General features: G+C 38.5%; 1 protein-coding gene across 1 annotated transcript in view; it reads left to right on the forward strand.

The window, feature by feature from the left end:
* Positions 1–13,088, forward strand: part of ADAMTS12 (ADAM metallopeptidase with thrombospondin type 1 motif 12) — a 461,827-nt gene that overhangs the window by 124,389 nt on the left and 324,350 nt on the right. The window lies entirely within an intron of this gene.

Below are 13,088 nucleotides of genomic sequence, written 5' to 3' on the forward strand. Positions count from 1 at the left end.
CAAGGCAACATTATTTCCTTAGCACATCCTCAGTTTTGGCATGAGGCCTAGACTCTGCCCTCCCTTTACAATATCGACTATGGAAACGTTTTACATCGGTTGCAGGGCCAGAATAAAAGCAGAAAGTGAAAAATGTGAATGAAAAGTTACATCCTTCTAATAAATATATAGAATATGGATATAAAAATATATAATAAAAAGTATAATACAGAGCCGTTATAGCCTCCGGAAAACCAGGGTGGGTGGGACAAGAGAGGGGCAGCACTGCCACTTTTTACTAGGTGACTTTGATGTATAAAAAAATTGCATTTCATAAGGTGATGAATACAATTAACAGTATGATAATAAGATTAACTAATAAAACATTAAAGGCTAGATTTACTAAGCTGTGGCTTTGAAAAAGTGGGGATGTTGCCTATAACAACTAATCAGATTCTAGCTGTCATTTTATAGAAAGTACTAAATAAATGAAAGCTAGAATCTGATTGGTTGCTATAGGCAACATCCCCACTTTTTCAAACCCGCAGCTTAGTAAATCTAGCCCTAAATGTATTATTCATTAAAAGGTCACTTAAATTATTATTAACAATGATAGCTTAAATTGAATTAGTATCTGTGAAATTAAAAACATCACCCACATCCAGAGCGGAAGTCCAAGACGAAAAGTATTGACGCTTGTAGATATCTAAGGAATGAAGGAGCAGAAGCATAGCCTATTGCCATTATTGCAGTGTTTAAGTAAAAAAGTAGTACAAATGTGTTATACAATAATATAAAATAATACCAGCATAAACGGCTCACTGATGTATTATAGTCAAAAAAGAAGATGGCAGCATATAATAAGGCACCAAATGTGGACCACTAGAGGACTGAAGCTGAATAATGAAAAACCATACTTATGGGAACCTCAGAAAAGATAGCAACTCCTGATGGACAATCCAGTTCAAACCAATGCAACGCGTTTCAGAGCACCACTGCTCTTTAATCAGGCATGGCAGTGATGTACAGGAGCTAACAATATAGAATATATTATATATACAATAGCTAGTCAGTCAGTCCAATCAGGCTTTTTAAATGTAAATTAGCATGACTGCAATACTAAATAGCATATACAATCTTATACAAGGAATATGCATAAGAAAAATCAATATATTATATCAGTACAATACATATACATAAAACACAAAGTATTAAGTATAATTACAAGATGACAATGGCAAAATAGAAAAAAAATATTATGTATAATACATAATATAAATAATAAAAATAATATCGGTAATGTAGATGAATTCTAAAGAGAAAAGTGTAAAATCACAAATGTTCGATCAATCAAGCTGATAGATATTGAAGAAAGAGTGAGAGAGATGCTTAATACCAATAAGATAAAGAAAGGTGCGGAAAATGTGCACCTCTTGCCGCTGTTCGGCTGCACCTTGCGCTGATTTGAATCTCCCCCATAGGTAATAAATTGTATATTGCAATTTGCATGGCTTTTGATCAAGTGTTTTGGATTTAAGTATTGCTAATAGAAATGCTCACTGACCCCCATGTTTTTGTTTTGGTTTTGGATCTGGATTACCGTCGTGTTTTGGTTTTGGATTTGGTTCTGCCAAACCGCCCTTGCGTGTTTTGGTTTTGGTCTTGGTTTTGTTTTCTAATTTTGTTTTAAAATCAATGTTTTTGGGGATAAAATTACCGAATTTAGTGCTCCACCTGTTTCTTGGATAAGTAATGTAATTGTAAAGCTAAATAATTATGAAAAAAACAGTTTAATTCCTGGTAGGCCGTCATTAATTCTACACACAAACCAGATTGTCTTGCTCTCCGTCTATGCATATTGGCAATGCAGCCATCGTCTTTGGGTGTATATTACACCCTACACTTATAGTTAAATATCTAAAGAAATGGACAAAGGCAGTTTGGTTTCTGTCTCTCTAGGCCCCCCTCCACTTGTAGAAAATACTAAAACATTCAGCCGTTATAGACTGTGCAATATAAATTGAAATGGACAAAGGCAGTTTGGTTTCTGTCTCTCTAGGCCCCCCTCCACTTGTAGAAAATACTAAAAAATTCAGCCGTTATAGACTGTACAATATAAATTGAAATGGACAAAAGCAGTTTGGTTTCTGTCTCTCTAGGCCCCCCTCCACTTGTAGAAAATACTAAAACATTCAGCCGTTATAGACTGTGCAATATAAATTGAAATGGACAAAGGCAGTTTGGTTTCTGTCTCTATAGGCACCCCTCCACTTGTATAAAATACTAAAAAATTCAGCCATTATAGACTGTACAATATTAATTGAAATGGACAAAGCCAGTTTGGGGTCAGTCTGTGTATGACACCCTACCCTTAATGAGAAATTGCCAAAACAGCAGCCTTTCAAGACAGTACGTGATATAGAAATGCCCCAAGTCCCTTTTCTCTTTGGGGGTAGATTGCACCCTACACTTAAATAGAAAGTTTTAAAAATATGTTATCGTCATCATATTCAGCTTCATCCTCCCCCTCATCAGTGTGTATGTCATCATCACAGACTATCAATTCATCGCCACTTGAATACGCCATTAGAGAACAGTCAGTGCTTGGATGTCTTTGATGGTGAAGGCCGTCCTCGTGGAAGATGTAGCTCTTTTTTATAAACATCATTTTCTCCACATTTTTTGGAAGTAACCTTCTACGGCGATTACTGACTAAGTTCCCGGCTGTACTGAATACTCGTTCAGAGTACACACTGGAGGGTGGGCAGCTTAGGTATTGCAAAGCAAGTTTGTACATGGGTTTCCAAATGGCCTGCTTTTCTTCACAATAAGGAAAGGGACTGTCTGACATTTCCATATCAATTACCTCTTAAAAATAATCCTCCACCATCCTTTGCATGTTAATACTCGTATTGGATGGAGTTATGGGCAAGGTCAAAACATTTTTTGAAAAATCCTTCAAACTAGCCCAGATGCTAAACTGTTCTGGTCTGCCCCCTGCGCCTTCCCTGCTTCTTTTTGGAAAATTTAATTTTTTACGAGCAGCAGCTGCTTGAGAAACTGAAGGAGGACACGTCGTCAAGCCAAGGCCCAGTTCAGCGGACAACTTGCTGAGCAATAGCTCCTTGCAAAATTTCACATCAAGGTCATTTTGAAGCAAAAACTCAATGTAGGTCTTAAACCTTGGATCAAGCACACTGGCCAAAACGTAGTTATCCGAGTTCAAGATTTTAATAACTCGAGGATCATTGTGAAGCAAATTAAGTACTTGATCTACGAGGCCAACATACTTTGCGGAATTGCTTGATTTCATCTCCTCCTTCAGTTTCTCAAACTCCAATAGTCTAATTAAAGAAATGACTTGGCTCAAACTAGCAGAGTTTGCACTCACTTCACACATCACAGCCTCAAATGGTTTCAGCACCTTGCACAGCACTGAACGGATTGCCCACTGTTCAAGAGTGAAATACATTTCCCCTCCATTCCCAATGTCATGGTTTGTGCAATACGCTTGGATGGCTTTGCGCTGTTCCTCCATCCTCTGAAGCATGTACAGGGTTGAATTCCACCTAGTTACCACCTCTTGCTTAAGTTGGTGGCAGGGCAAGTTAAACTGTTTGCTGCAATCTCCTATATGCTGTGGCAGAATGCCTGAAATGGCCTGAAATTTTACGGGCCACTGAAAGTATCTCCTCACGGTTATTTCTTAGGAAGCTCTGCACCACCAAGTTGATGGTGTGAGCAAAACAGGGAATGTGATGGAATTCACTATTCTTACTAGAATTCTGCTAGGCGGCTCGGTACTCGGATAGGCAAAGTTCGGGTAGGTTCGGATCTCTGGGAACCGAGCCCGCCCATCTCTAATTGCTAATATGTTTGTTTGTAATAATTTAAATCCACATCTAAAGCAACCCTTTGTTTCAACATCTTGCCAATGGACAGCAATATAATTTTACTGCACATCAATATTTTCTATTTTTTGATTAAGAATATTTGATATTTGTTCAGATTCATTATTAAATTTGGTGAGGAACAGAGGTGCTCTCATGAGAGCATTGGAATGTAGATGGTACCTAGCAGAAATTCTGCTTGAATATCAAAATCCGAGACAGAAAAATAGTTCCTCCTAATCTGCTCAAGTGGACAAATAGTATATTCTTTGCCAAGCAAAACTATTGTTACTCTCAAAGTTATTATATATAACAATGTTTACAATAAGTACAGATTCTAAAATGAAATCTTATTATACCGGTTATGGTTGGATATAAAAAAAATATATAGTTTTTTTTCCAGTACTTCAGTTGTGATTACTAATCCAAGAGATTTACTCTACAAATGCGTGGAATGGAAGTGTTAACATGAAGTCTAACGCATGTGTCGATCAGAAGAGGTCTCAAAAAATCAGAGCAGAGTCCTTGTTGGGGGTCGGTGAGGGGGAGGGGGGTGCGCCTTTCATTATCTCTGGGTCTCATTGCATCACCACCTGCAGCCCCTGATGTTACACCCCTGGGAGGTACAGTGCCAAGTTTGCACCAAAGTCAAGTAATTGTTGTATATGTAGATTGAATCAGTATCTGGGTTTTTATACTACTACAACCTATGGATGATATGTGGTAGCCCTTAAAGATGATTCTAAGGTCTTGACAATGGGTTGAACATAAAAATCCACAAATAAGGAGAGATTACAAGTGAAATAGTCAATTCCTGAAATGCTGTGTCTTCCATGGGGTTTAATTAAGCATTGATGTATTTTGAGTAAATGGCAGCAGAATGCAACACGATGATGAAAGGGATTTAGAAACATATATTATACAGTAATGTTGTCAGTTTGTAGATCCTCAGTATCGTTCTCAGTTTACAGATCCTCAGTAATGTTCTCAGTTTACAGATACTCAGTAATGTTCTCAGTTTACAGATCCTCATTAATGTTCTCAGTTTGCAGATCCTCAGTAATGTTCTCAGTTTGCAGATCCTCAGTAATGTTCTCTGTTTGCAGATCCTCAGTAATGTTCTCTGTTTGCAGATTCTCAGTGGGGTTCCTAACAATCTTATTATAGACAGTATCTTCTTAAATTTTATCTGCTTCTTTAACATAGACCTCTCGGTCCTCAATTAGTTGATTAACTACTCTGCTTTCTACAACTGTCAGATTGCAATAAAGATTTCTTATCTAATACTCAGATAGTTTTAATCAAGGCAGATTGTTAAAATGTTTCCACAATTGGTCCCTTGGAGCTTATTGGATTAAAAATAGATTTCAGTTTGGAAAGGGTTATTGATTGGCCATTGTCGGAAGGTCTAATCACCTTGAGTGCAGATGGAACTGTTTTTGTGGTTTTATCAAGACCATTAGGAAGGTCATAAGTGTATAGAAAGTCATCATTATTTTCTCTTGGTAATTCATTTAATGTATTCAATTGAATAGAGTCATTACGATCATGAATATGTTCGTCATCACAATATATCTTTAACCTTTCTCTCTTATGTTTAAAATTGATAGTTTCCTAATTTTACTGATTAACAGAAATACTTTTTTAACACTAAACCTTCCTAATCCACCCACCCCACCGAAAAAAAGAGAGCTATGAGTACACCCCAAATGTCCCAGAAAAATTAAAGAAATTAAGAGGTAATATTAATTTTATTTTTCCTGAGCAGATGAAATATAAATATTTTTTAATCACTCCTTAAACGCTAATTTCCTTTATTAAAGTAGTAGAGTATAAACAGAATTAATGACACTTTTTGATTATTCATACTATCTGAGGATGACTTAAAAACATCAATAGATATCTGAAACACCTATTCCATTGCAGATGGTGGTTGTAATTTAAATTGGTTTAATCAGCGATTATTCCTTGTAAGTACTAATAGACTACTGCTGCTTTCTTTTCATAAATCAGCGGTTTTTATTTAAAACTTTTCTTGGGCTAATTAATGAGTCTCTTTCTCTCACAATCTAGTTTATTTATACAGCCTTAATTTGTCTTTCTATCCTGGAACTGTGTCCACATACGTTATTAGTTGTTATGGCTGCAGTCTTCTTATTCCGGTTAATTGAGAGGTAAATGGTCTTCACCCAAGACTGTTTTCTGTTTTTCTTTCACTTATTGCAATATTTTTTAAGTGGCCCTTAAATGGAGTTTTTGGAAATATCAGTGGTGCCTTCACTTTATCAGGATTTTCGTTTACTTAAGAAAAAATTTACTATTTCAGCTTCCTGCTTTCCCACAGCGGGGCTCATCCATGCAGGCCTTTTTGCACAATCGTTCCTTCTTAACCGCTTAACCCCCTTATCGACTGTGTGATCTTCACTCCTGCCTCTTAACGCAACGAGACAAGAGGTGGGAGGAGTCAGGTACATGAAAAGAAGCCTCTTACTCCACCCCCTGTTGCACATGCTGAGCACGCACTTTTTCATTCTCCTCCTTCCATTAAAACTCTTATGAGCCTCTAAATATAGTCTATCGCGGCTGCAGCGCTGTGGCATTTGGGAGCTGTGCGATGGCATGTGCTCTGTTGTACCAAAACCCCTCACTCCCTAATAATTCTGTTGTGTAGGTCTCCCGTATTCCCAGAATAGCGGGCCATTCTCCCGGATGAGAACCTCCATGATATGATTTGAGGGGAATCACGTCATTTTGGTCCCGCTGTGTCATTGGTGTGATGACACTAGTTCCTTGCAAATTGAATAAATATTAGTTTAACCTACCAAACGACTGTGTGCAGGACACATGTTAGCTTTAAATATCCTACAAACCATTTTTTCTGCTTATCTGCATGTATTGATATTAATAGCAAAGTGCCGTGTTGTTTTCTCTGTTGTGGCGACATAAACCTTGTCCTACTTACTTGAAAGATGTCATAGGAATTTTAAAATCTGATCAGATACGTTTTCAGCTTAAAATCCGAAAATCATTTCTACAGCACAATTGCTTCCTAAGAAACTTAGTTAACTCTGCCAAGGATATGTCTGATAACTTGTCCAAAGGAAAAAAAGGTGATTAGAATCGGTCCCTTTTTTTTAGTGCAGTTTAAAGAAAATTATGGGCAACACCAGCGTTTTTCTATGCACCAGTTTTCAGGGACATCTCCCGGTTTTGATACAATTTAAGATCTCAACATTAGTTTATAAATGTTATGCAAAAATACACTTATATAAGTTCCCCTGTCTAAGTCAACACCATGAAGCGAATCTGTCAGTAACGAGCTGTAACAGGTCCTAAAATAAACAAAGAAACTGATGGATCTGCTATGTGTTTAAGGTGTCACATTCCATTGTATTATTACACAATGCAGCAAGACACAGATAACTGTAATTCAGAGTTAATGATCCATCCACCTTCACTGATGTCAGGAGTCCTGTTATATATATCTTCTTTCCGCTTCTCTTTCATCACCATAAATATATACAGGTGATGATTTGTACAAGACTATCTGCACTGCACATTGTCTGCTGATAAATGGCAGAATGCTCATTGTCTTATCCTAAATACACAATAGTTTAGGGAGATCTAACGTTCATGTAAGCATAAGCGAGATTGGCTTTGTTCAAAACCTATACAAGCAACCAGGCACAGAGCCAGAGACTCCAGGATACGCTTACATAAAGATGTCGATTCAAAGTCACAAAGCTCTACATCTCACAGCAACAAATATGTTAGATGCAATTAGGAAGCATGTCCTTAAAGAGTAAATATATCTGTTTCTACGAAGGTTTTTTTTGTACTTGTTCAATATTAAGTAAAATATACATGGGATATTGCACCCTTAAACATCGAAACACAGGATTCGATGGTAGATAATAAATAACCGCTTGGCCCATCTAGTCTGCACATTTTTTTAACCTATGGTAATCTCAAACCCTATTTGGTCCATTATTCTTTTAAAGATATCCTTATGTCTATCCCAAGCATGTTTAAACGGCTCTACTGTATTAGCCTCTACCACCTCTGATGGGAGGCTGTTCTACTTATCCACTACCCTTTCTGTGCAGTAATTTTTCCTCAAATTTCCTCTGAACCTACTTCCCCCCAGTGTCAGTACATGTCCTTTAATACTTCTCTTCCTATGAAGAATGTTTCCCTCATGTACCTTGTTCAAACCCTTGATATATTTGAAAGTTTCTATCGTGTCCCCCGTTCTCTTCTCTGTTCCAAACTATACATATTAAGATCTTTAAGTCTGTCTGGGTAAGTTTTGTACTATAGACCATGCACCATTGTAGTTGTCGTTTTTTGTACAGTCTCTAATGTATTTATATCCTTCTGGAGATACGGCCTCCAGAATTGAACACAGTATTCTAGATGAGGCCGTACCAATGCCCTATACAGCGGCATTATTACTTCTTTCTTTCTGCTACTGATTCCTCTCCCTATACATCCAAGCATCTGACTTGCCTTCCTCATTGCTTTGTTACATTACTGTCACTCACCAGACTTCTAGACCTAGAGTTGGGCCAGTTGTCCCTCTGCCGGCGCCTGTGCTGCGCCGCGGCCGTCCACCATCTTGACTGTGCTTCTGCGCATGTGCAGATTAGAAGGGCTCTTTATAACCTTTCCTTTATTGGTATTGGCTATCCATTAGCCTTTTCCCTATTTAAGGCACCCCTGACCCCTGCTTAATTGTCTGATCTTGATTCTCACCTCTTCGTGTCAGCTGTGTTCTCCGTTCCTGTGTCTGCCGTTACTTTGCATTCCAGCTTCATTGCACTGGTCCCTGACTGCTTCTCACCTGTTGGCCGGATAATTCTTAGCCACATCCGTGGTGAATCTGCATCCCGCTGTATACTGTAGTGACTGTTACTCCTCACCTATTTGCCGGATACTTCTCAGCCACATCTGTGGTAAACTTGTCTCCGGCTGTAGGCTGTAGTGACTGTTACCTCTTACCTGTTGGCCATCTTTCATTCTATCAGCATTTATCAACCTCTGGCCGATTGCCATTATAGTGTTATATCTCTCTCATTGGATTCACTCGCTTTAGTCTTATTGGGATAACATTACTTTGTTTGCTTATCCTATAGCTTATGTCTCATTATTTCCCCTGGCCGGACGAGTGTTGTTACCACCATTATATATATATCCATGCTCTCCTGAGTATCTTCATATTGCTACTATTGTCTACTATATATTTAGCTGTACACCGTTGCTCTGCTGCACTCTCTTGGTGACCGCAACCTGCGCAGTGATGCCGCAAAACCCAAACCCTCTGGCGGGGGTCCCCGGAGAAGACCAGTCACTGCGTTAGATTCCACGCCTCGAGAGTAGTGATAACAATTAGCAGAGCACTGGGTCAAGAACTCTAGTGACCGTAACAATTGCTTACCTGCCGTTAAGTCCCCTGAATTAGTGACTCCTAGATAACTTTCCTCCTCATTAGTTTCCATTATAGTGCCATTAATACTGTATTTAGCTTTTGGGTTTTTGAGACCAAAGAACATGATTTTGCATTTTGTGACATTAAACTGTAGTTGCCACTCTCTTGACCATTCCTCTAGTCTACCTACATCAACAAACATTTGTTTTACTCCTCATGTCGTGTCTACCCTGTTGCATATCTTTGTGTCATCCACAAAAAGGCTTCCTTTCCCTTCAATACCATTTGCAATGTCACCAATAAAGATATTAAAAAGCACTGGTCCAAGTACAGATCCCTGGGGTACTCCACTGGTAACCTTTCCCTCCTGTGAATATTCCCCATTTACTATAACTCTCAGTTTTCTATCCTGCAACCAAGATCTTATCCATCCAACCATCTTAGAATTCAATACCAAGCTTTCAGGTTTATTTAACAGTCTGCAATGTGGGACAGTAATAGAAGTTTTACTAAAATCTAGATAAGCTACATTTATGCCCCCCCCCCCCCTTGATTTATTGCTCTAGTCACCCAGTCAAAAAAGTCAATAAGATTTGTTTGACATGATCTCCCCCCAGTAAATCAATGCTGTTTGGAATCCTGTAACTTACTGGATTTGAGATATTCTACAACTCTTTCTTATAAGAGTGTTTCCATCTATTTCCCCACTACTGATGCGAGGCTACCTGGTCTGTAGTTGTTGCCTCTTCCTTGCTTCTACTTTTGTGCAGTGAGACTACATTCGCTTTTTTCCATTTCTCTGGAATTAGTGACTGGTTGAATAGTTCTGTTAATGGTGTTACCAGATCCCCTTTTAGCTCTTTTAATATCCTTAGATGTATCTCATCTGGCCACATTTATTTATCCACTTTCAATTCTGAAAGTCCTCTTGTGTAAAGGTACGTGTATCTACCTCATCTTATGAGTGTACTTGTAATTTAATCCTGGTCCCTTCTCCGCTCTTTCTCTAGTGAACACCGAGCAAAAATAATTATTAAGAACATTTATAAACAGAGCTTGTGCAAGCACTTGGGTTGGCACCCATCACCACACTGAAGTCCTCCTCCCACCGTTGGCATTTGCAACCCCACCCTGGACGAGTGGCAGCTGACAACTTCTCATGTAAGAAGCTGCTGGACGCTCCTTCATGTCAGCAGACGCCATACCGTATGTAGGCACTGCACTCCGGATGAGTGACAGTACACGACTCATTCAGGCACCTGATTCATTAATTCATTAACAAACATGTTGGGTCTGATACGTTAAGGAAAGTAAAGCAAAAAAAGGAGTAACTTTGCACCTTGGCGAACCATGTTGTCTTAGATCAACTTTAAAGTTCAGTGCAAAAATTAAGCTATCAAGTATGTGTGTGCTACATTAAAAGACAGCCTGTGTTTTCCTTATGTGCAAAGTAATAAATTAATTTGCACCCCTTGCATTGCAACATGGTTTGTCCAGGAGAAAATGTATTTCTTTTTTTGCCTTGCTTTTGTTAATGAATTAGGCCCATTGTGCACTTTTTAAAAACGCATATAAATCAGGCATGAGACGTCCATATTCAACGACGTGCAGATGGAAAGATATATCTGTTACTGAATACGGGTCTAGGTCCGCTCTGCTCTACCAGACCCTAAAGTGCGGGATACGTACAATACACTTGTGTAATATAAAGTTACATAAGAACGCACACATAAAAAAGCTATTCAAATAATGCCACCTGTTAATAATATAGTCAACAATGGCAAAACATTTTTGTTTTTTTTTAAAAAAGCGTCATCACCAGTAATCAGAACATACACCAGACCTGTAGCTGGTGCAAGTAATACGATAGCAAAAGACGTACCTGAGAGATGCCCAAAGCATGAGTCGGATGCTGCTGCAGTAAGAGTCCTTTGCACTCTAAGATAATTTGGTCTGTGGTGTATGGTTAGTTTCTGGGAATGTGCAGCGCGATTTTACACAATATACGGCACGTATCAGAATTTACGTTCCTTAATGAATCAGACCCTTAGGGGTATATTTACTTTTTTACGTTTGAAAAAGTAGTTTGAAAAAGTGGGGATGTTGCCTATAGCAACCAATCAGATTCTAGCTGTCATTTTGTAGAATGTGCTAAATAAAGGATAACTAGAATCTGATTAGTAGTTATAGGCAACATCTCCACTTTTTCAAACCCGCAGTTTAGTAAATATACCTGGGTGTCTTTGCAATTAATGTAATGTAGTATTGATTAGCCTCAAATTTGGGTTATGTTTTACAGTTAAATAAAATCCATGTTTGTGACAAATGGTAAGTATGTTTACTACAGTATATAGAAATTTGAATAATGTTATTTTTTTAATCACAATATTACTTCCTGACAGGACAAAGTTCAGCTACATCTGCATCTAAAATTGCATTATGTATGCACTTCAGTATGAAATGTCACAGCAGAAAATCCTGTCAATTTAGCAGAAATGATGTATACCCAACATAACAGTTATTACATGTACTGAGGGTTAAGAGGTCGACAGTATGCCAAGTTCAGTATCTGTAATATCTATATTACTCTTTCTATGTAACAAGTGAAACTTTGCTGAATGCAAACAATAGTGAGTTAGAGCAAATCAAGGGACATGCCTAGGCAGGGAATGATACATTGTAAAACGTTCACCACAGGGGTGAATTTCCCATCCAGACAGCATATGAATGGACAGCATTTGGCCTAAGAAGAAAGTCACTGTTCCTGCGATTTATCCAACATTCTAAAAAGCAAAAGGGAGGTGTTGCCCATAACAACCAATCAGATTTTAGCTATTATTTTCTAGAATGCCTCATTGGTTATGGGGCAACAACTCCCCTTTTCCTTCTTAGAAGATTTGATAAATCTAACCCTTAATGTTACCTGTGCTTTAGAGCAGTTACACACGATATACTTGTACTACATAGTGCAATATTTAGTGGGTGTGATGTATCCAGACTTCAAGTAACAGTAAATACCACTTACACTGTGTGGCCAGAGGTTTTAACTTCACTCTCCCAATTTTGGATCACAACTGAACTCTGTTTTCAGGGCTGAAGGGAGAGTAAGCGCTGGCCGAGTACACAAAGGTCCCGGTGGCCAGTGAAGGGGAGGTAGATCATATTCATGCGGAGCCCCGCTTTAGTGCTGCTGCTGGTTACTTGTATTAGGAGGACGCCATGCCATTTGTTAAACTGTATTTATTTTTACACAGTATAGATACTGCAATCCTCACCATCTATCCACTCTAAGTTCATCTTGATACAGCCACATCTATACACTATGGGCATGATTTATCAAGCTACGCATCTTGGTTTTTTTGCATCGTAAGTTGCGTAGAGTGCTTTAAGTAAAACCGGCAGATACGCAATCTAAATGAGCAATGCAAAGTCGAAAAACACACCCACCTGCGATCCTTTAGGCAACGGAGAGCAATAAGCAGTGGATTCTAAGCAAGTTCCTCTACGTTCACTTCCGCTACATTAAGATAAGCAATGTATATGTCACGGCCAATGTGGGAGTTCCGACAAGTTTGTTTACATATATCAGAAAACAATTCTGTGGGTATTTATACAGGAAAGTTGTAGCCTACTTATTCCTTATCAAGTTTGACATGTTTGGTGAACTTTGAACAATGATTTTGTATTGTATTTAAGGAGCGAAATTCACACTTAGCTACAGGACAGATCGTATGATGGGTTTGTTTGTGAGTTAAACTGGGCGTATATCATGGAAAATGCATGTAAATCGC

Source organism: Mixophyes fleayi, chromosome 1 (genome assembly GCF_038048845.1).
Source record: "Mixophyes fleayi isolate aMixFle1 chromosome 1, aMixFle1.hap1, whole genome shotgun sequence".
Lineage (NCBI taxonomy): Eukaryota > Metazoa > Chordata > Amphibia > Anura > Limnodynastidae > Mixophyes > Mixophyes fleayi.